This window comes from Marmota flaviventris, chromosome 9 (assembly GCF_047511675.1).
Source record: "Marmota flaviventris isolate mMarFla1 chromosome 9, mMarFla1.hap1, whole genome shotgun sequence".
Taxonomy (NCBI): Eukaryota; Metazoa; Chordata; class Mammalia; order Rodentia; family Sciuridae; genus Marmota; species Marmota flaviventris.
In genome coordinates this window covers 20,159,640-20,184,232 of record NC_092506.1, presented here as the reverse complement: position 1 = coordinate 20,184,232, position 24,593 = coordinate 20,159,640, and the positions used below count along the sequence as shown (strand labels likewise).

At 38.3% G+C, this 24,593-nt stretch overlaps 1 protein-coding gene across 2 annotated transcripts in view; it reads right to left on the bottom strand.

The window, feature by feature from the left end:
• The window catches only part of Ckap5 (cytoskeleton associated protein 5), a 102,077-nt gene extending 81,152 nt beyond the window's left edge, over positions 1-20,925 (bottom strand). Inside the window, exon 1 of one of the 2 annotated variants that reach the window (XM_027936461.2) lies at positions 20,840-20,925. The gene's annotated coding sequence lies outside the window, so the exon portion shown is untranslated. The remainder of the gene's footprint in view (positions 1-20,839) is intronic. The other variant, XM_071616238.1, reaches the window with a different exon arrangement.
• Between the last annotated feature and the right edge of the window lie 3,668 nt (positions 20,926-24,593).

The window sequence follows — 24,593 nt, the reverse complement described above, 5'->3', positions numbered from 1 at the left end:
AACTGGAACTCTTTACCATATAATATTCAACAACAAAAAAAAAAAGCAGTCAAATATAGAGATTAAGGCGATGGATTCTGCAGCCAAAACGACTTCATTTATTTTATTTTTTAAAATATTTTTATTTAGTTGTACACAATACATTTATTGTTTATTTATTTTTATGTGGTGTTGAGGTTTGAATCCAGGGCCTTGCGCATGCGAGGTGAGCGCTCTACTACTGAGCCACAACCTCAGCCCCAAGTTCGTTTATTAATGGCTGAACCATTTATTAATGGTGTGGCTGTGGGCAAACTCCAGCCTTGCTGTGCTTCTTTTGTCTATACTTATAAAATGGTAAAAATAATAAGTGTAACAGGACTTAGAGGTGGCTTTTGCTAAAAAGCAATGACTTCACTTGGGCTTGCAGATATCCAAATATAGATAGATAACTAAAAGCAGTATAAAAGCTTAGCATTTTTGTCTTCATTTTACATCTGTCTCCTTTGCTACCTTAAATTTTGGGTCAGATACCTGTTCAATTCTACATGTAGACATGTTAATCACTTAAGGAGCATTCATGTAAAACTCATATTCCTCCCTTTTCAAGGTTGAATATATCAAGTTAAGAGTAAATAAAATGTTTTCAAGATTAGAAGGAATATCATAATTAGTAGATTGTCAATAAACAGCTTGTACAATGTCCTGTTCCAGACCATTGGAGCAGAGCCTACAAGTCTCCAGTCATTTCCCTAAACCTGAAGGAGGATTCAGTCATTGTCCTAACTCCATCTTGCCTTTCCGAATTTTTCTTTCTCTGAGTCATTCTCTTCTACAATCATTTTGGATCACAGGTCTGATACCTTAAACATCCTGTGACAAGATCTGAAAATACTCCCAGGGAGCAGCAACTTCCTTATCCCTAACAAGGCTGTACATGGCTGATACTGAGGTAATGATCAACCATACCACAATTTGATCAAGATTGCTGAACTATGAATACCCCCATCACCTTGTTCCTTCCCTACATAATCCTGAAACTTTTGTCAATAACCCAAAGATAGGGCTGAACATGCTGATCCTCCCGTTTCTTCCCAATGTGGCCACACTAATAATAAAATTCCTTTCCTTTGTTCTCCACCACTTGTGTCCTGTTTGGTTAATTGGGGAAAATGGCTGAGTCTGGTCCCAGAGTCAGGGGCCACTGACCTAGGACTCTGGTTACAATAGTATCTACCTCAGGGTTATCAAGACAATTAAACAAATTAATTTTACATTTATAAAGTGCTTATTAGAACAATGCCTAGAATAAAGTGCTACATGTTAAATAAAATATATTATGTTCAACAAATATTGTCTAGTTTATCTACCATATTTCTTTTAACGCTAAAAAGCAAATATATAGCCCCCTCTCACACTGGCTGCTCCAACTTCCCAGTGTTCCCAGCTGTCAGAGCAGAATAAATCAAGGATTAAAGAAGAGAGGGGAGCCCGACATGGTGGTGCACACCTGTAATCCTAGCAGCTCGGGAGGCTGAGGCAGGAGGATCACGTGTTCAAAGCTAGCCTCAGCAAAAATGAGGTGCTAAGCAACTGAGACCCTGTCTCTAAAAAAAAATACAAAATAGGGCTAGGGATGTGGCTCAGTGGTCAAGTCCCCTGAGTTAAATCCCTGGTACCTTCCCCCACTTGCCAAAAAAAGAAAGAAGAGAGGGGAGATTCCCTGAGCCAAGAGCTTTTATATTAAGTTGGGTTTACTAAAATTTTATACAGTAAAATCCACTCTTTTCAGCATATAGTTCTGAGCTCTGACAAACACAGAGTCACACATTCACCGTAATCAAGACTACCTTATCTCCATCAGTCCAAAATTCCCTTGTACTCTTTGTACTCCTCTCCACACTCCTAGGACCACTGATTAATATTCTTTTCTTACAGTTTTTTTTTTTTTTTTTTTTTTTTTTTGCTTTTTCCACAGTATTATAGAAATGACACCAGACAATATGTAGTATTTTAAGTCTGGCTTCTTCCACTTGATATAATACAGCTGAGATCAAGGGTGGGGCATGGTTCAGCAGTAGAGTTCTTACCTAGCATGCACCAGGCCCTGGGTTCAATCCCCAAGACTGCTAAAAATAAATCAAAACCCCCCCCAAAGCACTGACAGCATCCATGCAGGGGCACATAACAGCTGTTTCTTCCTCTTTATTGCTGAATAGTATACAATATGTGATATAAATACATTTTGTTCCTTTACCAGTTCAAGATATGTGGGGTATTCCCACATTTTAGCAATTAAGAAAAAACTGCTCTCATCCTTCTCACATGGGTTTTTATATGAATGTAGTTTTTATTTCTCTTGGATAAATGTGCAGGAGTGGGAATGCTGGGTGCTATGGCAATTGTTTATTTACTTCTACAGATAAATGCCTACCTGCTTTCCAAAGTAACTATATCATTTTGTATTCTTACCCAATTATGAGAGTTCCATATTACTATGGATTACTAGTACTAAGCTCCAGAATGAATCTATATTTTTTATCTAAGATTTAAAGCCAGTTCTTTACACAATTTAATGCTCATGGATTTTAATATGCACTTCTATTTACAAATAAGTCATTGATCATTTGCTATGCATCTTAGATCCTACTTTACAACACTTTCAAAGGGAAATACCAATGAAAAGGGAGGCTGAGACAGAAGAGTTGCAAGTGTAACCTCTACTGCTAGAGGGCTTCCTATTGGGTTCAATTCCTAGTGTGGGCAGGGGAAATCACATCTGTGAGTAATCAAATCTGGTTGTTTTATCTGGATTGACAACCTGTTTGCATCAACAAAAAATATTTCTAGGAGGTAGAACAAATAAAAACATGCAAGTTAGCCAGGCATGGTGGCACACGCCTGTAATTCCAGCAGTTTGGGAGGCTGAGGGAGGAGGATCGTGAGTTCAAAGCTAGCTTCAGCAAAAGTGAGGTGCTAAGCAACTCGGTAAGACCCTGTCTCTAAATAAAATATAAAACAAGGCTGGGGATGTGGCTCAGTGATTGAGTTCCCCTGAGTTCAAACCCCAGTACCAAAACAAAAACAAAAAGCAACAACAACAAAAACTTGTACATAAATGTTTATAGCAGCATTATTCATAATAGCCCCCGAAGTGGAAACAACCCAAATATCCATCAACTAATGAATGAGTAAACAAAATGTGGTATCCATATAATGGAATATCATTCAATCACAATAAGGAATGCGAGGCGTGGTGGCACACACCTGTAATAATTCCAGAGGCTTGGGAGGCTGAGACAGGAGAGTTCAAAGTCAGCCCCAGCAACCAAGAGGCGCTGAGCAACTCATTGAGACCCTGTCTCTAAATAAAATATAAAAATAGGGCTGGGGATGTGGCTCAGTGGTCGAGTGCCCCTGAGTTCAATCCCCAGAACAACAACAACAAACAATATGAAGTAAGAAATGCTGCTACAACACTGATGACCTTGAAAACATGCTAGGTGAAAGATGACAGGTACTAATGACCATATAATTCCACTGTTATGAAATGCCTAGCTTAGGTAAATGCTGAGAGACAGAAAGTAAATTAGTGATTAATAGTAGCTGGGTGGGAGGGAAGGAGAAAGGAATGGGAAGTGATTGCTACTGGGTATGTAGTTTCTTTTAGGGGTGATAGAAATATTCTGGAATTAGCTGCATGTTAAAAGTAATAAAATGATAAAACATTATGGTATATGAATTAACTCTCAATTAAAAAAAACCATTGACAGGAGACAATAAAAAAGCTTTGGTATATTCACAGGAAAGATATTCTAAGGTCATGAAAACTGGAGGCATCTAACCATGGTGAGTAAAAAACCGCTAGCTGCAAAACGAACATGCAGTATGATTATACAAACCCAAGCAATATAGTACTTAGAGATACATGTATTTGTGGTTAAATCAAAAAGGAAAGCACGGGAGGATATTCTGAAAAAGCAGCACAGAAAAGCCAGAGACTATAACTAGGGACACAAATAAGGAGAATTACACAGGATATTGGCAAATAATCTAGTTCTTCAGCTGGGTGGGGGAAAAAGAGTTCTGCCTCCAGCTAACAGAATTTTATAATTTAAATATTTGTTTTTTAGTTGTAGTTGGACACAATACTTTTATTTCACTTATTTATTTTTATGTGGTGCTGAGGATCGAATCCAGGGTCTCCCACGTGCAAGTCGAGCTCTCTACCACTGAGCCACAACCCCAGCCCCAGAATTTTATAATTTAAAAACTTATACTCCACAGTGTACAAGCATAAGTGTAGGAAGGCAACTTTTTTCCCTCTAATTTTTCTTTTTAGTCTGAGAATTGCCTTGGGCTGGGAGGCGGAAATCCCAGAATCCCTACTCTGCCATTAGCCATAAAACTTCAGAGGGCGCCTAATCTTTGGGGGTTTTAGTAATCTCATACATAAAACAATGAGTTTGTGTTGACAACTCTCCAACCTCTAAAAATGTTATGAAACAGTATTCCACAACAAATATTTATATATGATAAACAGCATACCCTCAATTCTACTAAGACAACTGCAGCAGTAGCAAAAATCTCATATACTCTGGTCCTTGGTTAAATAAATTACCACCAAGGAATGACAGTTTGCCTTATTCTACTATTACAGATAGAGTGGCAATCTAAACAGTTTGCATAAATGTAGATTATATCATCATTTTCCTTTTTTAGGCAATTTATCTCTGATAAAATATATTTTGACCCCAAGTCAAAAAGCAAGAATCCACACAGACTACTCAAAAAGCAAAATTTAGTCATCAGCCTATTAAGCTTAGCAATGAATGTGGCAAAAAGTATAAAGCACTAATTCAGGAAGTCAAAAATCTGAATTGTGTTTCCTTATTCATAATACAGAAAAGAAGAGTTTCTGGATCATCTATTCACAACTAGCACAATTTGTGGTACCAAGACATCTGTATCAGATGGAGAGAATGCCTTCCTATGGCCTTGTGCACAGGGTGCCACACCCAGCTGAATAATCTACTAACCATCATTTAAAATGATACACTAAAAGTTCAGGACCAAACTGCTTCACTGGAGAATTCTACCAAACATTTAAAGAAGAATTCATTTAATAATCCTGAAATTTTTCCAAAAAAAAATCAAAGAAGGAATACTTCCAAATTCATTCTACAAAGGCCAACAATTATTCTGATACTAAAGACAAAGATACTGTAAGAAAACTACAGATCAATACCCCTAATAGATATTGATGCAAAAATAAAATAATTGCAAACCAAATTCAACAGCATATTAATGATGCAGGGTATAGTGCTGCATGCATGTAATCCCAGGGGAGGCTGATACAGGAGGATCACAAATTTAGGGCCAGCCCCAGCAATTTAGCAAGGCCCTAAGCAAACAGGGAGACTGTCTCAAAACAAAACAAAAAAAGGGCTAAGAATGTAGCTCAGTGGTAAATTGCCCCTGGGTTCAATCCCCAGTACAAAATAAAATAAAATAATATAAAAATAATACATCATGATCAAGTGGGGTTATGAAAATGGCTCAACATACAAAAAAAATTAAGCTAATGTACCACATTAACAGAATGAAAGGCAAAAACTATATGACAATCTCAACTGATGCAGAAAAAGCATTTAACAGGATTTAATATCCTTTCTTATTAAAAACACTGAACAAACTAGGAATAGAATACAACTCCCTCACCATAATAAATGTAATTTACATAAAGCCTGAAGCTAACAACATACTCAATGATGAAAGACTGAAAAGCTTTTTGTCTAAGATCAGGAACAAGCCAAGTAAATGGTTCTTGCCACTCCCATTCAACATAGTATTGACAGTTTTAGCTAGAGCAATTAATAAGAAATAAAAGGTATCCAAATTGGAAAAGACTTAAATTATTTCTGTTCACAGATGACATGATCCTATACGTGAAAACAAAAAAACTGTTAGAACAAATAAACTCAGCAAAGTTGCAGGGTACAAAAATCAACACACAAAATTAGTTGCATTTCTAAAGAAATTATGCCAGTTATAAATAGATAACCAATTTAAAAAGGAAATTAAGAAAACAATCCCATTTACAATAGCATCAAGAATAATAAAATACTTAGACATAAACTAAGTATTTTTTTTAACCAAAGAGGTAAAAAACTTAAGACTGAAAACTACAAAACACTGATAAAAAAAAATTAAAGTGGAAAGACATCTCACATTCAAGGTTGCAATTCCTGAAAATGTTACATTATTTGGAAAAAGTTTTTTTTGCAGAGGCAATTAAATTAAGGATCTTGAGATAGATAAGGTAATCAGGTGGGCTTTCATAAGAGGGAGAAAGGGAAATGTGACACCCAATGGAGATGGTGATGTGAAGACAGAAGATTAGAAGAGGCTGAATGAAGTAAAGGGGCCACAAGCCAAGAAATGCCAGCAGCCACAAGCAACTGGAAGACACAAAGAGAGATTCTCTAGGATCCTAGAGTCTCTGGTCCTGCAGACACTTTAATGTTTATATATCTCAGTTCAGATTTCTGATCTCCAAAATTGTGAGAGAATAATTCCTGTTATGTTAAACAACCAAATATGTGGTAATTTGTTACAGCAGCCTTAGGAAACCAATACAATATTATACATGTTTGACTGCACATCAAAATTTTCTAGAAGGATTCATAGAAAACTGCTAACCAAACTACCTCTGAAAACATAATATCCAGTTCTGCCTTAAAAAAATACAATGACCTTTAATGTCTTTAAAACAATGTTTTAAGAGTTTTAAAACTTTAAAATTCTAGTTTAGAACTTTGAAGCTGGATCTGCCCATATTCATCCTAATAAGCTGCAACTCATTTTTCCTTCTTAAATGCTTTTTGGGCACCCTATCTTCTTCAGTGGAAGAAACTAGTTTTTTAATCCATCCTTTTCAAGATGAAACTAAATTCTATTCATTATCATACCAGCATCTAGCATAGCGCTTTGCATTCCAGTATATAATTCTCAAAATGCTAAAATTTCATCAAATCATAAAAAAGTGTCCCTTGTTATTTATAAAGAAAAATTTTACATGTTTATATTTCAAATGTGTTGGAAAACATGTTTAATACAATTATGAAGTAAATCCTTTTTCAAAATAAAAAACTGCTTTTTAAATATTTTTATCTTTTAGTTGTAGTTGGACACAATACCTTTACTTTATTTATTTTTATATGTGGTTCTGAGGATCGAATCCAGGGCCTTGCACATGCTAGGAGTGTTTTGCCACTTTGGCAAAGTCAACACAGAATAGTTGCCTGTAATAAATCTAACTTTAGAGAGCTCTAGTCAAGTCTAAACCTTGCTGGATGGAGTAGCACACACTTATAATCCCAGCTACTCAGGAGGCTGAGGCAGGAAGACTGCAAGTTAGAGGCCAGCAAGTTAGAGGCCAGCCTGGGCAACCTAGCGAGACCCTGTCTCAAAAAATAAAAAGCACTGGGAATGTAGCAGTACTCCTGGATTCCATGTCCAGTACCACAAAAACAAAAAACAAACCTGCTCTGCTACAGACTAGCTGAGCCTCAGTTTTATCACCCATCATAACATCACCATCTTCATGTGGTTCCTTATTTAACACCACTTGCTGTGCATACATTATGTGCCAGGCACCATTCTAAGCAATTCATATGTACTTATTTAATCCTCAAAAACTCTGAAGGTATTATCATCCACATCTGACAGATGAGGAAACTGACACAGAGGATAATGAAATGTCTCAAGTGATTTAATTGTTGTTGCGAAGACTAAAGATTTATCCCAGTACATGTTAAAAATCTTCCCCCTCCCCCGACCCAGGGGAAAAAAAAAAAAGAATCCCTCCCTAATATTTGTACTATTCTCCTATGCACCAAATAGGGTTGCACCAATCAGGTCATGTGAGGCTTCTATAGGCACTGAGTACAGGTTGTGCACAAGAGTCCGGGGGCAAGTACAATAAGAGAGTATAGCAGAGACACCAGGTTTAGACTACTACGAAAGTCTCACTGAGAAAGTGATTTTTTAGGCTAAGAACTAGAGGAAAGTAACAGGGATTGATCAAGTAAAGACATAATGAATGAGAATAACAAAGACTATTTCAGGCATGCATGAAAATGTCTAAAACAGCTAAGAAAGAGTAAAGAGCAAATGTGGTCAAATGGGGAGAGGATCAAAATGCAAGGGACCAGGTCATACAAATCCAGTGATTTTACACAAGTAGTAGTACTAACAGATGGCCTAGCAAAAGCATGAAGTAAACAATAGCTATCATTACTGTGCTGTTATTATACACATCATCCCCAGAATCAGAGATTTTAGACTGATTCCTTACTTCAGTCTCTGGTTCAAGAAAGGACTAAGCCATGTTAGAGTTCTTAGAAAAATTACTTCTTTGGCTGTAAGAGTAATCTATTCCTTTTTAACCTACAGAAAGCAGATTCATCATTACTTTAAAAGCCAGATGCCACTAATAATACTCAAAGGGAATGTGGTGGCCCACACCTGTAATCCCAGCAACTCAGGAGGCTGAGGCAGGAGAATCACAAGTTCAAGACCAGTCTCAGCAATTAGTGAGGCCCTGTCTCAAAACAAAAAAATAAAAAGGGATGGGGATGTGGCTCAAGGTCAAATGCCCCTGGGTTCAATCACTGGTAAAAATAATAACAGTACTCCTCAAAGGTACTGCCCATATTTTGTTTGGAGGAATCTCTCATAACAAACATTGCTCAAAATTAGCAAGCAGTCCTCTACAGCATGAAAATACAAAAACACAAAAAATTTATTGCACAGAGATTGCCAATATGTGATTTGGTCTTTACTCCCAAATGAAGTATCCATGCTATTTCTAGACTAGGAAGTTTTCATGAAAGTTGGAGATAGATACAATACCTTTATTTTATTATTATTATTTATTTTGGTCCCAGGGATTGAACCCAAGGCGCTTAACCACTGAGCCACATCTCCAGCCCTTTTTTATGTTTTATTTAGACACAGGGTCTCACTGAGTTACTTAGCACCTCCATAAATTACTGAGGCTGGCTTTGAACTCACAATCCTCCTGCCTCAGCCTCTACGCTTCTGGGATTACAGACATGCACCATCACACCTATTTTATTTTTTTAATCGAGTGTTGAGAATCAAACCCAGTGCCTCACACATGCTAGGTAAGCTCTACAACTGAGATTCTTTTTTTAAATTTTTATTTATTTTTTTGTACTGGGAATTGAACACAGGGGCTCAGTCTATTTTTTTTTTTTTTTAAAGAGAGAGAGAGAGAGAGAGAGAGAGAGAGAGAGAGAGAGAGAATTATTTTTTTTTTAGTTTTCGGCAGACATAACATCTTTGTTTGTATGTGGTGCTGAGAATCGAACCCGGGCCGCACGCATGCCAGGCGAGCCGCGCTACTGCTTGAGCCACATCCCCAGCCCCTACAACTGAGATTCTATTTTTAAACTTATCACAAAGAACCAGAAGAAAAGTACAGAATTACAATATTGGTAAAATTCCCAAAATCTGCAAACAAGGGGCTTCATACTTCATACTGAAAATAAATGCAAAATAGAGGGAAAATTATAGCAAAACTGATTAGATAGCCAACTTTGCCAGATTTCAAGATTTATACTTATTTCTGAAACATTTCTATTTTATGTAACTTTAAAAATATAAATCAAAGAAAAAATAAAAACTTCCTGGTCTTATTAAACAAAGTGTACTGATAATTATTTAAACTTTTCAGGATGATGCCTTTGGACAATCAATGCAATCCTACCCTCAAGATCTAGGGCCATAAATATATGAGAAAGTCCTTGCAAAAAACAAACAAACAACAACAACAACAAAACCTTTTACTAAGGTGACTTTCTTGAGTTTTACTGTTTTACATTTTGTAGCTTTCCTTTCTCAACCTTTATGATCAAGTTAATACTTTAAGTTATCTTATAGCAGTGTCCCTAAATTTAGCTCCTGATTTAAAGAACCAAACAGGCAGATATTGTACATAAAAGAAATAGAAGGGTTTGCTAGAAGGAAGTCAATACAATTTTTAATTAACTACTTAGGCTGCCCAAAAGACTTTTTTGGGGGGTTTATTTCCTGTTATAGCCGACTTTTGGGTAAGTAAAATACTATTTTAAGTCTTATGATTAAAAAAAAATTAAATGAATTTCATTTAAAAATACTTGCAACTACTCAACTTTTTTCTCAACTTTAAAGAAACGATCTAAGCCAGGCATGCTGGCCCACACCTGTAATCCCAATAGCTCAGGAAGCTGAGGCAGGAGGATCCTGAGTTCAAAGCCAGCCTCAGCAACTTAGCAAGGCCCTAAGCAATTCAGTGAGACTTTATCTCTAAATAAAATACAAAAATGGGCTGGGGATGTGGCTCAATGGTTAAGTGCTCCTAGGTTCAATTCCTGGTACCAAAATAAATAAATAAAGGATCTAAAGTCACGTTAATTAATTACAACCTCTAAGAAATATTACTAAGATATCAAAGAAATAGGTTTCTTATTCACAAAGTTTAAAAAAATCATATTTTAAGATACAAATGGTCATCATGGTTTATCTGCTATTATATCTATACCAGAAATGTAGGACCATTCCAACTGAATCAAAATTTGTGCTTTGAATGCATATCTAAACAAAGACCATAAGCCAGGAACACACAACTGTTGCCAAGTCAGAGAAAACAATGTTTTCGGTGGCACTTGAAAGGTGTTATCAGGGAGAAAAAGATCTCAGTAAGACAAATTACAAAGAGGCCATTTGTTCATGACCTAAATTTCCTCTGAAAGTGGGAGAATCTGTATCATTTCATATTTAGCTTAATATAAATACAGAACACATCTATGGGGATTAGTTTACATATATTACCTAATATTTTCAGCTGAGAGGGTCCATTTATGACACCCAGTAGCAACAAGTATCTGGATCTTGGTAGTATTCAGAAATACTACCACCCAGTAAAAGAAGCCAGAGTTCCTTGGAAAAATGTCTAATTCTAGGGGTGGAGCAGGGATAAAAAAAGATGAGCCTGGAGCATCTTGTATGTAGTACCATAAAGTAAGGAAGTATTTAAAAAGAAAAAGATGGGTGTATGTGAAAGGGACAAAGAAGCTCTGACTAATACTCCTCAAATTCATCAAAGACAGGAAGATAAGGAAAGACTGAGAAATTACCAAAAGACTAGAGGAGACTAAGGGAGATGATCACTGGACTGGATCCTGAAATAGGGGTTATGAATAGAACTGTTGAAATCCAAACAAAATATGGTGTTTGTTTAAAAGTAATGTACCACCAGGCATGGTGGCACACACTCAGTTACTTGGAAGGTTGAGCAGCGGTATCACAATTTCAAGGTCATCCTGGGCAACCTAGCAGGGCCCTGTCTCAAAATAAAAATTTAAAAAGGGCTGAAGGGCCGGAAGAGTGCCGTGGTGCGTGCCTATAATCCCAGCGGCTGGGGTGGCTGAGACGGGAGGATAGTAAGTTCAAAGCCAACCTCAACAAAGTTGAGGCATTAAGCAACTCAGTGAGACCCTGTCCCTAAATAAAAATACAATCTAGAATCTAGGGCTATGGATGTGGCTCAGTGGCTGAGTTCCCCTGAGTTCAATCCCTGGTACCAATAGATAAATAAATAATTAAAAATAAAAAGGGTTGGAGGGGCTGGAGTTATAGCTCGCTCAGTGGGTAAAATGCTTGCCTAATATGTATAAGGCACTGGGTTCAATCCTCAGCCCCACATAGAAATAAATAAATGTATTTTAAAAGTAAATAAATAAAAGGGGCTGATATGTAGCTCAGTGGTAGAGCACTCGCCTAGTATGTGCAAGGAAGGCCCTGATTTCAATATTCCAGTATTGGAAAAAAAAAATGTATCAATGTTTATGCCTGAGTTTTGATAAAATGTACCATATATGATGTTAACAACATGGTACAGTGTGAGAGGAAATCTATATATCTGGTAGTAGAGATTGAACTCAAGGGTACTTTACCTCTGAGTAAAATCCCCAGTTTTTTAGTTTTTGTTTTTTTTTTTTTGAGACAGGATCTCACTAAGTTGTTGAGGCTGGCCTTGAATTTGTGATCCTCTTGCTTCAGCTTCCTGAGTTGCTGGGATTACAGGTATGTGATACCAAGCCCAGCTTCATTTTTGCAACTTTTCTTTGATTCTAAAATTATCCCAAAATGAAAAAATTTTTTAAAAATATGTATATCTTTTTAGTTGTAGACGGACACAATATCTTTATTTATTTATTTTTACGTGGTGCTGAGGATTAAACCCAGTGTCCCACATATGCAAGGCAGGCACTCTACCACAGAGCTATAGCACCAGCCCCCAAAATGAAAATTTTATTTTTAAAAATTTCTTCTTACTAAATTACCATTGTCTTAAAAAACAAAGTCAATGTCATGAAAACAAAAAAATTGGGTTGGGGTTGTGGCTCAGTGGTACAGCACTCGCCTAGCACATGCAAGGCCCTGGGTTCAATCCTCAGCGTCACATAAAAATAAATAAATAAAATAAATGTATTGTGTCCAACTACAACTATAAAATAAATTTTTTAAAAAAATTTTTAAAAAAGAAAAACAAAAAAAATGTTTTAAGTGGGAGCTATACCTACTAGGATGACTAAAATTAAAATAAAATGATAAAACTAAGTGCTGTCAAGAATGTGGGATGACAGGGGCTGGGGTTGTGGCTCTGTGGCAGAGCACTTGCCTAGTATGTGTAAGGCACTAGGTTAGATTCTCAGCATCACATATAAATAAGATAAAGGTCCATTGACAACTAAAAAAATACACACACACACACACACGTGTGTGTATTTATATTAAAAAAAAAGACTGTGGACTAACAGGAAATCTCATTCATTGCTGATAGGAATGTAAAGTGGTATAGTCACGTTGGAAGATAATCTGGGGGTTTCTTACTATATGATCCAGCAATTATGCTCCTAGAAATTTACCCAATTGAATTAAAAACTTATACCTACCTCACAAAAATCTGCACATCTACAGCAGCTTTGTTCATAATTGTCAAAAACTGGAAGTGGGGGGCTGGGGTTGTGGCTCAGCCATAGGTAGAGTGCTAGCCTACCACATGCAAGGCCCTGGGTATGATCCTCAGCATCACATAAATAAATAAAGATACTTTTCAATACCCATAACATTTTTCCCCCATTGCTGGGAATTGAACCCAGGGCCTCATTCATGCAAGGCAAGCAAGCGCTCTACCATTGATCTATATTCCAAGTCTCATAAAATGGATTATTATTCATCAATAAAAAGAAATGAGCTATCAAGAAAGACATGTAGTAATCTCAAATTACATTGTGAAGCAAACCAAGCCAGTCTGAAAAGAGTATATATAGTATGATTCCAATTATATGATATTATAGAAGAGGCGAAACTATAGACATCAAAAATATCAAATGGTTGCCAGGATTTACAAGGAAGGGAGGGGTAAATTGGGATTTTTAGGGCAGTGAACCTATTCTGTCTCTTTTTAAAATTTTTTTGTTGTTGTTGTAGATGGACACAATACCTTTATTTTATTTTTTATGTGGTGCTGAGAATCAAACCCAGTGCCTCACAGGTTTTTTTGTTAAGTAAGCTACAACCGGGGCTGGGGTTGTGGCTCAGTGGTAGAGAACTAGCCTAACACATGTTGAGGCCCTGGGTTTGATCCTCAGCACCACATAAAAATAAATTAAAAAATAAAAGTACCATACCTTTGTGTCCAACTACAACTAAAAAATTATTAAAAAAAAAAAAAGTAAGCTACAACCCCAGCCCTCTCTCTCTTTGTAATCCCAGCTCAAGTTTAATTGTACTAACAGCACAGGACAACCACCCCAGGTAGACAACACTAGTCCTTCTGTTATCACACTGGCAGACTCTCTTTATCATGGAGATTCCATGGACACCTTTGGAAAGATGAGCTGACCTGAAGCTGAAGTTAGAGCTGAAGCTTCAGGTACAGCCTAGGCATGGGCCTTGGTCTAAACACTGGCCTTTAGCCAGCAAAGCCAGAAACCCTTAGCAATGTAGGCAAGACAATGGAACTTGCATCTGACTGCCGCAGTCTGGCTGGGCACAAATCACCGAGCAGCCACAAAGCACTTGTATGTTCAAACAGGAAACTTTATTGCCCGAACTCCACCAGCACTCCACGCACACTCCCTGGGAACTCTCCCAGCTCCCCCCCCCACCCCACCCAGTAAGAACTCAACGGGAACTCCAAAGTAGTGGGTGCCAAGGCAGCAGGAACCACCCTATTCCCGGAGCCCTATTTCCAAGCCACCCTATTGCCGGACAGCAGGGGTTCATATACAACTGAATACACAGCTTAACATAACCATCATCATCTCAATGGCTCACCTCTCAACCACTCCCTTCTGGCAGAATGCCATGCTGTGGCCCTCAACATCTGTTATCCTTTTGGGATCTTGGGCTTAACCTCCTTGGGATTTACGAGGTCTTTCACAGCCTGAGCAGGTACACTCATAGCCTTGGTGCTGTTGGCCTTCATCTTCTTCAGGTCCTTCTTGTATTTATTGGCAAAACATATGCTCCTCTCAAGGCCTATCCCCTTAAGAGATGCATACCTTTGTGAATAGACTCACATCTTTGTGATCAGGATTCCTTGATGTCATTTCTGGAACTGGTTGTATATGACCCTGACCATGTCTGCACCATAGCCTATTACTCCATGATCTTATAATGGTGGACAAATAACATTATGCATCTGTCAAAACCTTCAGACTTTAACAAGAGTAAATTTTATTGTGTGCAAATTTATTTTTATTTATTGGGAGGGGGGGGAACCAGGTATTGAATTCAGGGGTACTCGACCACTGAGCCACATCCCCAACCCTATTATTTAGAGACAGGGTCTCACTGAGCCTCGCTATTGGGTGGCTGTGAACTCACCATCCTCCTGTCTCCACTTCCCAAACTGCTGGGATTACAAGTGTGTGGTATTGTACCTGGCCTATTGTGTGCAAATTTTAAAAAGACATTAAGGATGGGAACAGAGGTACACATGCCTATAATCCTACCAAATTAGGAAGCTGAGGCAGAAGGACAACAAATTGTCAGGACAGCCTAAGAAATTTAGTGAGATATGGTCTCAAAACAAAAAGATAAAAAGGACTGGGGATGTAACTCATTGGTAGACTGCCCTGAGTTTAATCCCCAGTACCAAAAAAATAATAAGATATTTAGGAGATTAAAATTACTTCAGAAATAAGTGGAATTCATAAAACTAAAGGCAAAAGCACTGTACTCTAAAATTGTTTTCCACTGGAGTCCAAAGTAATAATTCTAATACACACACAGATTTATGAACAACTCTGAATAACTAAATAAATGGTACAAGTCCCAGGCTTTTTACTGTTGAAGTAGAAATTCATATATTAGCAAGGGAAGGAGGACAGAATGATTCATGTGGTAATGAATCATATTTGGAGATATCTGTAAGCACTCATATTTAAATTAATATACATACAGATGGCCACATTTAAAAAATATTTATAGATACCTCTAATATACCTGGGGTTAACATATATACATATTATTCTGTTAATCAACTTTCTCTTATAACAAATAAATCAACTAATAAAGAGAAAAGGTTTATTCTGACTCATAGTTTTGGAGGTTTCAGTCCATGACTGATTAGCCCTGTTGCTTGTAGGCCTACATATATCACCTCACAGCCATGAAGTACAAGATAGGAAGGGTAAGGGCTGGGGTCCAAATGCCCCCTTCAAATGCACACCCCCAATGACTGGAAGACCTCTCACTAGGCCCCATCTCTAAAGTTTCCACCTGCTCTCAAGAATGTCAAACTGGGAATTAGCTGGGCACAGTAGCACACACCTGTAATCCCAGTAATTCGGGAGGTTGAGGCAGGAGGTTTGGAAGTTCAAGATCAGCCTCAGGAACTTAGTGAAGACCTAAGAAACTCAGTGAGACCCAATCTCAAAAAAAAAAAAAAAAAAGGACTGGAGATGTGGCTCAGCAGTTAAGTACCCTGGGTACAAAATATACACACACACTTTTTTTTTTTTTGGGGGGGGGTGGTACTAGGGATTGAACCCAGGGTACTTTTTAAAAAGGGCTAGGGCCCCCTGCATTCAATCCCCAGCACCAAAAAAAACCAAAACAACAACAACAACAAAACTAAACTGGGAACTAAATCTGTAAGATACAGCCCTTTGGGGACATTTAAAATCCAAAATAGAGTAATTTCCTTGCTCTGTCAACTTAAAAGGCTTAAAAAAAAAAAAAGATATCCCAGCAGCAATGAGAACACTTAGTTCCCAGGTCTTGGTTTCTAATAAAATTTCATTCTCCAATAAAATACTGACTCAGGTACAGGAAATATACTAGAGGAACCTAGAGCATCTTGCAGTATAGGAAAGTACTCAAATATCAAGCACATCAATCAATCAACACACATATACAGAGCCAGGAGTGTTTGCACATGCCTGTAAATCCAGCTACAGGGGGCTGAGGCAGAAGGATTGTAATTTTGAAGCCAGTCTAGGCAACTCAGCAAGACTCTGTTAAAAAAAAAAAAAAAAAAAAAGGTCTAGGGATGTAGCTTAGCACTTGCCTAGTACATACAAGGCCCTGGGTACACCCCTCTCCCCCCAACACAGATATGTCAGAAGGGAACAGACTAGAAGTCAATTAAAACAGCCATCAACGGACTAAGCTAGAACAATTTGAGCAACAACATATAGTAGTACTGGAATGCAGCCCAAAATATAAAATAAATATCCTTGAGCCTTTAGTGATATAAATAAATACTTTGCTAAATAAATGGAGGGAGAGACAAATCTTCTATCTGGAATTCCAAATAAATTGTACAGATACTCCACCTTAAAAGTCAAGGAACATAACTCACATTCCTTAAGTGTGGGCTGCACAGTGACTTCCTTTTCAAGAGCACAGTATAGAAAAAGATGAAAAAGAGTAATTTTACAGTGGCAAAACTTTACAAACACTACTTCAGTCCCGTAACTGAAGTCAATATTAAGTCATAAATCATATTGATAGTATGTACCCTTAATAAGATGAGGTAAAAATGGTCCTTTACCTCTGTAGTCTTCCTACCAAAAACCAGAGCCTCAGTCTAATCACAAAGAAAAAAGAAATTCAGAGAAATCCCAGCAGTATATCCTACAATATATTTAATTAGTGCCCCCCAAAACTAGACTAAATTTTTTTTTTTAATTGGAAAAGAAAGATGAGTGTGGAAGCACACACCTATAATCCCAGCAACTCATGAGGCTGAGGCAGAAGGAAACCAAGTTCAAGGCCAGCCTGGGCAATTTTGTGAGACCATGTCTCAAAAAAAAAAAAAAAAAAAAAAAAAATCAAAGGGCTGGGCATGTAGCTCAGTGATTCACACTGGGTTCAGTCTCCAGTACTGTGATAGATAGATGGATAGACAGATAAGATACTGAGACAGCCCACTGTTTATTATATATTGTATTACTTCATCACATAGAGAAGACTATACCAGTTTTGGCCATTTTTGTTCAACAAATACTTTTTTTTCCCTGCAGTGGTGCAAAGGGGACCAAACCCACAGTCTCAAACATGCTAAATACTTTTTGACCACCTACATTGTTCCAGGAACTACTTGAGATATTGAGGTAAACTCAAAGAGGAAAAAAAATATGTTGTGCTTTTTTTTCTGTCAGGGAATCTGACACAAGCAAATAATAAGTGACCTATCACATAATATAAATAGAGGAAAGTGAGGTGATTGTTGACAAGGGTATTACTCTAATTGGTAATTTAGAAAAATGTCTCTTTGGGGCTGGGATTGTGGCTTAGAGGTAGAGCACTCGCCTCACTCGGGCGGAACCTGGGTTCAAACCTCAGCACCACATAAAAATAAAGGCGTTGTGTTGTGTCCATCTACACCTAAAAAATAAATATTAAAAAAAAAAGAAAAATGTCTCTTTAAAGAAATAACATTTGAGTTAAGAATTGAGTGGAGCCTATAATACAGGCCTGAGGTAGAGATTCGTTGAGGTGGAAAGTTCCAGGCATATAAGAGCAAATGCAAAGGTCAAAAATAAAAAGTTTAATGTGCTGGAAGTACATCAAGTAGGTAGGGTAACTGCCTAGGTAGGAATGAGCTAAGAAACATATTTTGAACTTGAGATATAAGAATACAAGAGTCACTTTAAAACCTTAAATCTCCCCAATACTTATCACCAAGAAGCTATCATTATCAGAAAAATCTCAATTTTTATGCTCCCCCTTAACCCTACCCAATGTCACAGCTATTCATTTTCTACATAGTAAACACTGAATTTTGGCCTGCCCTTCAAAAAACTATGTCTGTCATTCATATTTCATTTATCTCTGATAAAAGGTGTTAAAAGGGGGAGGAGTTCTATCCAAAATCTGCTCTTGAATTATCTTTAATAGAGCTCATTACTTCATATAGTATAACCATAAAAAAAAAAAAATAAGGCCCTGGGGCTGGGGTTGTGGCTCAGTGGTAGAGCACTCACCTAACTTGTGTGAGGCACTGGGTTTGATCCTCAGCACCACATAAACAAACAAACAAACAAAATAAAGGTATTGGGTCCATCTACAATTGGAAAAAAAAATAAAAAATAAAAAAATAAGACCTTGGAAACAAACTTGAGGGGCTGGGGATGTGACTCAAGCGGTAGCACGCTCGCCTGGCATGCATGCGGCCCAGGTTCGATCCTCAGCACCACATACAAACAAAGACGGGTCCGCCGAAAAAATAAAGAATAAATATTAAAAAAAAAAGAAAGAAAAAGAAATAAACTTGAATTCAAATTCAGGTTCTATCACTTAGTTATATTATTTTGAGCAAGTTGGATAACCTTCCTCAGTTTCCTCATGTATGAAACATTGAAAGGATTAAAAAAAAGATAAAATGTAACCCCCAATGAGCATTCAGTAAATGTTAGCTACTGCTAGTAAGAGTATTTGGGAATTTATTTTGTTAAAGGACCAGGACTAGACTGAGGGATTATAGAAACTACAATGTGCTACAGTTAACTATTTGAAAGATAAAACTGTCAAACTCCCTTAGGTCAAGGGCTTTGTCTTTTTTTGGCTCACCAGTGCATTTCCTGGATCTAGAACAATGTTTGAACATCAAGCAGACATCAATCTCAATATTTGTTGAATGAGTCCCCATTATGTCCAAGGAGCATAAGAGAGTCTAGCTTTACTTGAATATAAAGTTTTCATTCCCTATCAATATTTTTAAACTATTCAAATGTATTGTTAAAGATGTTAATCATTTTTAATTGTTTCCCTAAAACCTAGAACAGGTGTTCGTTAATATTATTACTCATATTTTCTCCAACTAAAAGTGCTGCTAAAAGTGAACCGTCATAGTACACTGTATTTATGATGGAATTACCACATATCACTGTTCATAATTCAAAGTTGATGATCAAAACTTTAAAAGTAATGAACTATAAAGCATAAGGCATATTAATTGTTATGGAATGCCTTTGCTTATCATTGCCTTAAGTGAACAGCCTTTAAAAACTTGTGCAAAATTTTCTATTTGCAAGTTTACTAACCATGTTGAATTTATGTTGGCAAAATATACTGATTTCACCTTTACCTATATCACTAAGTTTCATAACAACATTACAGTTTGTCCACTCAAGAAAAATTTCAAAATGTCATTAACTTAGTTTATCTGCTCTTTAGGTCAAAGAAGGACTTTTCAAGGTGATGAAAATGGAGAAAAAGAGGAGCTCACCTTTCCAAAAATGAATTTTCAGTTACTATAATTACGTATAATATAAGACAGGAATCATATCTGGGCCAAGATTTGATGTCTTGGTTCCCATGAGAATTAAATTAGAGCCATGCATAAATTTGGGGCAAGTTCTGCAAAACCTCCACTCTCTATTGATACTGAATGAAAAACTCATTAAGATTCATCAACACGAATATATTTGCTAACACACAGCCACGACTCTGGCAACATCTCTTTCCTGGTTTTCTATGCAAGGAACAAAACGAAAAGCATTAAATCCTACCCGACAATTACCACGAAAGCAGGTGGCTTCCTCAACATTTAGAGAATAAAAACTAAAAAGTAAGAATCCAGTTTACCAAGCCCCCAGCTTAAGCAGCAAGGCCTGCTTAACCCACACTGCTGGCTAAGGTATTGGTCCCCCCAACCTTCAGAGCTGGAAAGATACCTGAACTCTACTGACACCTTTTGAAAGAGCCAGCCAGATGTAAGGGCGGGGCGGTGAATGATCAGAATCTTTAAAATCGCAGGGGGTAGGGACACAGGTGTGAGGGCAGGCCCCGGTACCACCGTCCTTGTCATGCTCCAAAGCGACCAGGCCCTCCACCACCACCACAGCCCTCGGCGACTCTCACACATTCATTCATTTGACAATTACGCGAGGCGCGCTCCGGTAGGGCCGGCTCGCAGGGCCCCCGCCCCAGCCCCAGCCCCAGCCCCGGAACACCTCAGCGGCCAAGCACGGCCCGGCGCCGCCCGCGTGCCCCTGCGCTGCAGCCCGCAGCCCGCTGCGGCGCGCTCCGGTCACCCGAATCACTGCCCCGGCCTCCACCGCACGAGCGCCCACGCCCCCCCGCCCTGCCAGCCGCGGGTTCCCCGGCCTCCGCCCCGCTTCGCCGCCTCAGACCTGCCGGGTTCGTGAGGCAAGGAAGGCGCGCGTCCGCAGAGCCCCCGCCCGGGGTGCTGGGACCCTCCGCGCGCCCGCGCGCGCGGCTCCCAGATCCACGGGCCTATGCCTGGGGGTCTGGCCCGCCGCCCACTCACCTCGTCGGGTCAGAACCGAGGGGCCTTCTCTAAGCCGTTTGAAACCGCTTGGGCCGCCGCACACCCCGCAGTGTCCTCGTTGTTTATTGGTCCTCGACGGACCGCCCATCGCCCTTTTATTGGTCCATTTGAAAGTACTGTGGGCACGCGCCGCCTGCAGTCTTAAAGGGGCCGCGCGCAGCCGCGTTTTCCTGAGAACCTAATACTGCCTTTCCTTTCCAAGTGGGGAGCTTGTGGCTGGAGGGTGAGCTGCAGACCATCGCCAAAGAAGAGCTAAAGGTGTGTGTAGATCTGTGCATTCAGGGCCATCAGCATGTTTGTTTTACTTAATTACAGTTGCTATCAACAAATGACTTTTTATTTTTTGGAGCCCCTGAATTCACCAAATGTCGATTGTGTAGTTAAGGTTCTGAGGGAAAACGACAGATTTCTGAGAAGTAGTGGAAAGAGCAGTGACACTGGATTCCAGTGGATTCCACTGGAGCCAGGACACTGAGTTCCAGTTTTGACCTGCTCTGAGCAAATCACTTGTCTCAGTAAATCTGGAATTCAGCTTCCTCATCTGTAAGACGGAATAACAATATTTTCCTTACAAACTTAATGTAAGGATTTATTATAATATATAGAATATCTGGGACAGGGGTTTATGAACTGCAGTGCATTCTGCAAATGCTTAATACTCCTTTTATTATAATGAGAAGCTTGGTTAATACAATCTCCAAAATTCTGGATCAGCTGTACTTTCGAGGTTTCTATAAGGTTGGATCTTTACTTCCAAGGAGTTTTGCAATCTACAGTAGTAGGATGAGTAAAACATATAGACAAGTCACTAGAATTCAAAGTAGTATGAGAGCTACATAAGTGAAAATCCACGGATATTAATCAAAGGGAAAAAGTTGACGGAGAGGATCTGTGAAAGAAATGGACTTTGGAGACTTAAAGGACATATAGTTTACAAACACTTTAAGTGATGGAGTGGGGTGGATAAAAGTTAAATAATACGATTTTTGTTTTGTTTTGATCAAATTAACAAGGATAAAAAGATTCAACAATCTTTGGGTGGAAAAATAGATGCTCTATTGGTAAGAGTATAACTGGTGCAGCAAGGTGTGGGGCACACCTGTAATCCTAGAGACTGGAGGAGGCCAGCCTCACAACTTGGGAGACCCCCATCTCAAAATAAAAAGGGCTGGAGATGTCCCTCAGTGGTCCAGTGTCACTGGGTTCAGTCCCCTGAACAACAAACTTTTGGTGAAAACTTTTAGGAGGACAATCTGACAGTTACTAAAATGTAAAATCTACAGAATAACTGGCCAGTAATACCACTATTAGGCATTTATTGTACAAATCTATACAAGTATCCAAATAAAAGTGCACAAGAATGTTTACTGAAGCTCCTGGAAATCACATGTCCACCTGTAGGAAACATTTGGAAAAAGAATAATTTATGTGTGCTGGAGTAAAAAGTGCACGTATTTCAGTTTTTAATTGAAAAGAGGCAAGTTGCAGAAAAGCACATGTGGAATGATTTAATATATATAGTTATAAATGTATGTGTGTTTATGCTTGAAAATAGTTAGAACATTCCTGGAATTATAAGAAACTGAATAGGATTGAATTCAGCAGGAAGGAAAAGGTAGGAAAAGGGTTTTCCCCTCCAATCAGGGTGTTACTTTTTTTCAATAGATGGAGCAAGGAGAATGTCTAGTAGCACACACACAAAAAGAGCAAGATCAAGAGACAGAAAGTGCATTATATATATATGGGATTGAATACGTGGATTTGACTTTAGGACAAGATTCATGGTGGGAAGCAGTGGAATACAAATTGAGAAATTTAGGAATAAATCTTGGAGGGTCTTGGATACCAAGACAAAGAATTTCTACTTTAAATAAATAGCTAGTGGGGAGCTATTGAAGGTTTCTGAGCAAGAGAGTGACAAAAATCAGGACTGTACTTTAGGAAAATTAATTAGCTTGATTATCAAAAATGAGTTAGAGCTAAAAGCCCAATTTGGAATCCAATATGAGATAACAGCAGTAAAAAGGATGAAATAGATTCAAGAAAGAATGAAGGATTTAGCAATCCATTAGATTAGGTACAAAGGCAAGGATGGGTCCCATTTAGAAAGATGAGTCAAAAAGAGTACCAGGATTTGAGCCTAGGGACTGGGAGGGCAGTTATTGCCCAAATGGAAGGAGAAAGTCAAGAGAAGCTGTCCCAAGGGGAAGGCAGAGAGTTTAGTTTCAGACTTGTTTACTTTAGGTACTAATGAGACATTCAGATGGAACCAATTCTAAGCAAGCCTAGAAAATTCAGGATGGAATCTGGGAAAATAAAGACTCAAATGATAGATATCTGGGGATCATTTCTATAGAGTGAATGAAACTATAGAAGGGGGAAAAAGGTGGAGAGAATGAAAAGATGGGAGATGAGGACAGATTAACACTTAAGAGAGGAACCAAACTAAATGGTAACTTTCGAGGACTCTACAGAAATAGTCTTCTTCAGTCATTGGCATGTTTACTTTATTTAAATTTCATTGGAAATATACTGAAGATTACATTTAAGGAGAGGGTGATGGTGACCTGTAATTTGCTTAAGAAAGGATGTGTGCAGCCTGGATCCTAGAGAATTTTAGAATAAGATGGCAAAATCTTTTTTTTTTTTTAATAATTTTTAGTTGTAGACAGACACAATGCTTTTATTTTATTTATTTATTTTTTATGTGGTGCTGAGGATCGAACCCAGTGCCTCACACATGCTAGACAAGCACTCTGCCACTGAGCTACAACTCCAGCCCAGCAAAATCCTTTTTTTGTATTGAACCAGTGGGATGTAGTCCTAGTAGAAGATGAGCATTAGATGCCTGAATCCATTTATTTATTCATTCATTTAATAAATATTTATTAAGTACCTAGTATATAGAAGGACTGCTCTAGGTACTTGGAATAATCAGTGAACAAATAAACCAAAACAAAACTTCCTTTCACTCATGGAGCTCACATTATGGTAAAGAGACATAGACAATCAATTCATAAATAACATATAGTATGTTATTAGATAATATGTGCAACAGGGAAAAAATAAGACAGGGTAAAGGATAGAGAAATGGGGGAGGAAAGAATATACTTTTTAAATGAGTTGGTTAGTTTAGGTTTCACTGAGATTGGAACAAAGACCTGAAGAAGGCTAAGTAGTTAGTCATGACTACATCTAGGGGAAGAAAGTGTCAGGCAAAGGGAAGGGCTATACAAAGGCCCTATGTTGGGAGCATGTCTGACAGGTCTGAGAAACAGGGAGACCAGTGTAGTTAGAACAGAGTAGTAGGCAGAAAGAGGGAGTAGGAGATGAATTCTGATAATGGAGGAAAAGGGCCTCATAGAAACCTAATATAGTACCTTGCCCATAGTGGGTGTTCAATTAATGTTTGTTCTTCATACTGGGGATTGAACCAGTGCAAAGGTGCTTTACCACTCAGCTACATCTCCAATCCTTTTTTTTTTTTTTTTTTTTTGAGACAGGGTCTTGCTGAGTTGCTGAGGCTGGCTTCAAACTTCCAATCCTCCTGCCTCAGCCTCCAGAGTTGCTGGGATTAAAGGCATGCACCACCATGCCCAGCTTTGCCAGTCAACTTTTACAGTCCAGGATTATTATCAAAGAGCATTTATCTGTGTATTTATTAGAACCATGTGTGCCTTCCTCATTCCAGGGTTCTTTCAATAATTCTACATAAGGAGGATGGGTCAGCAGG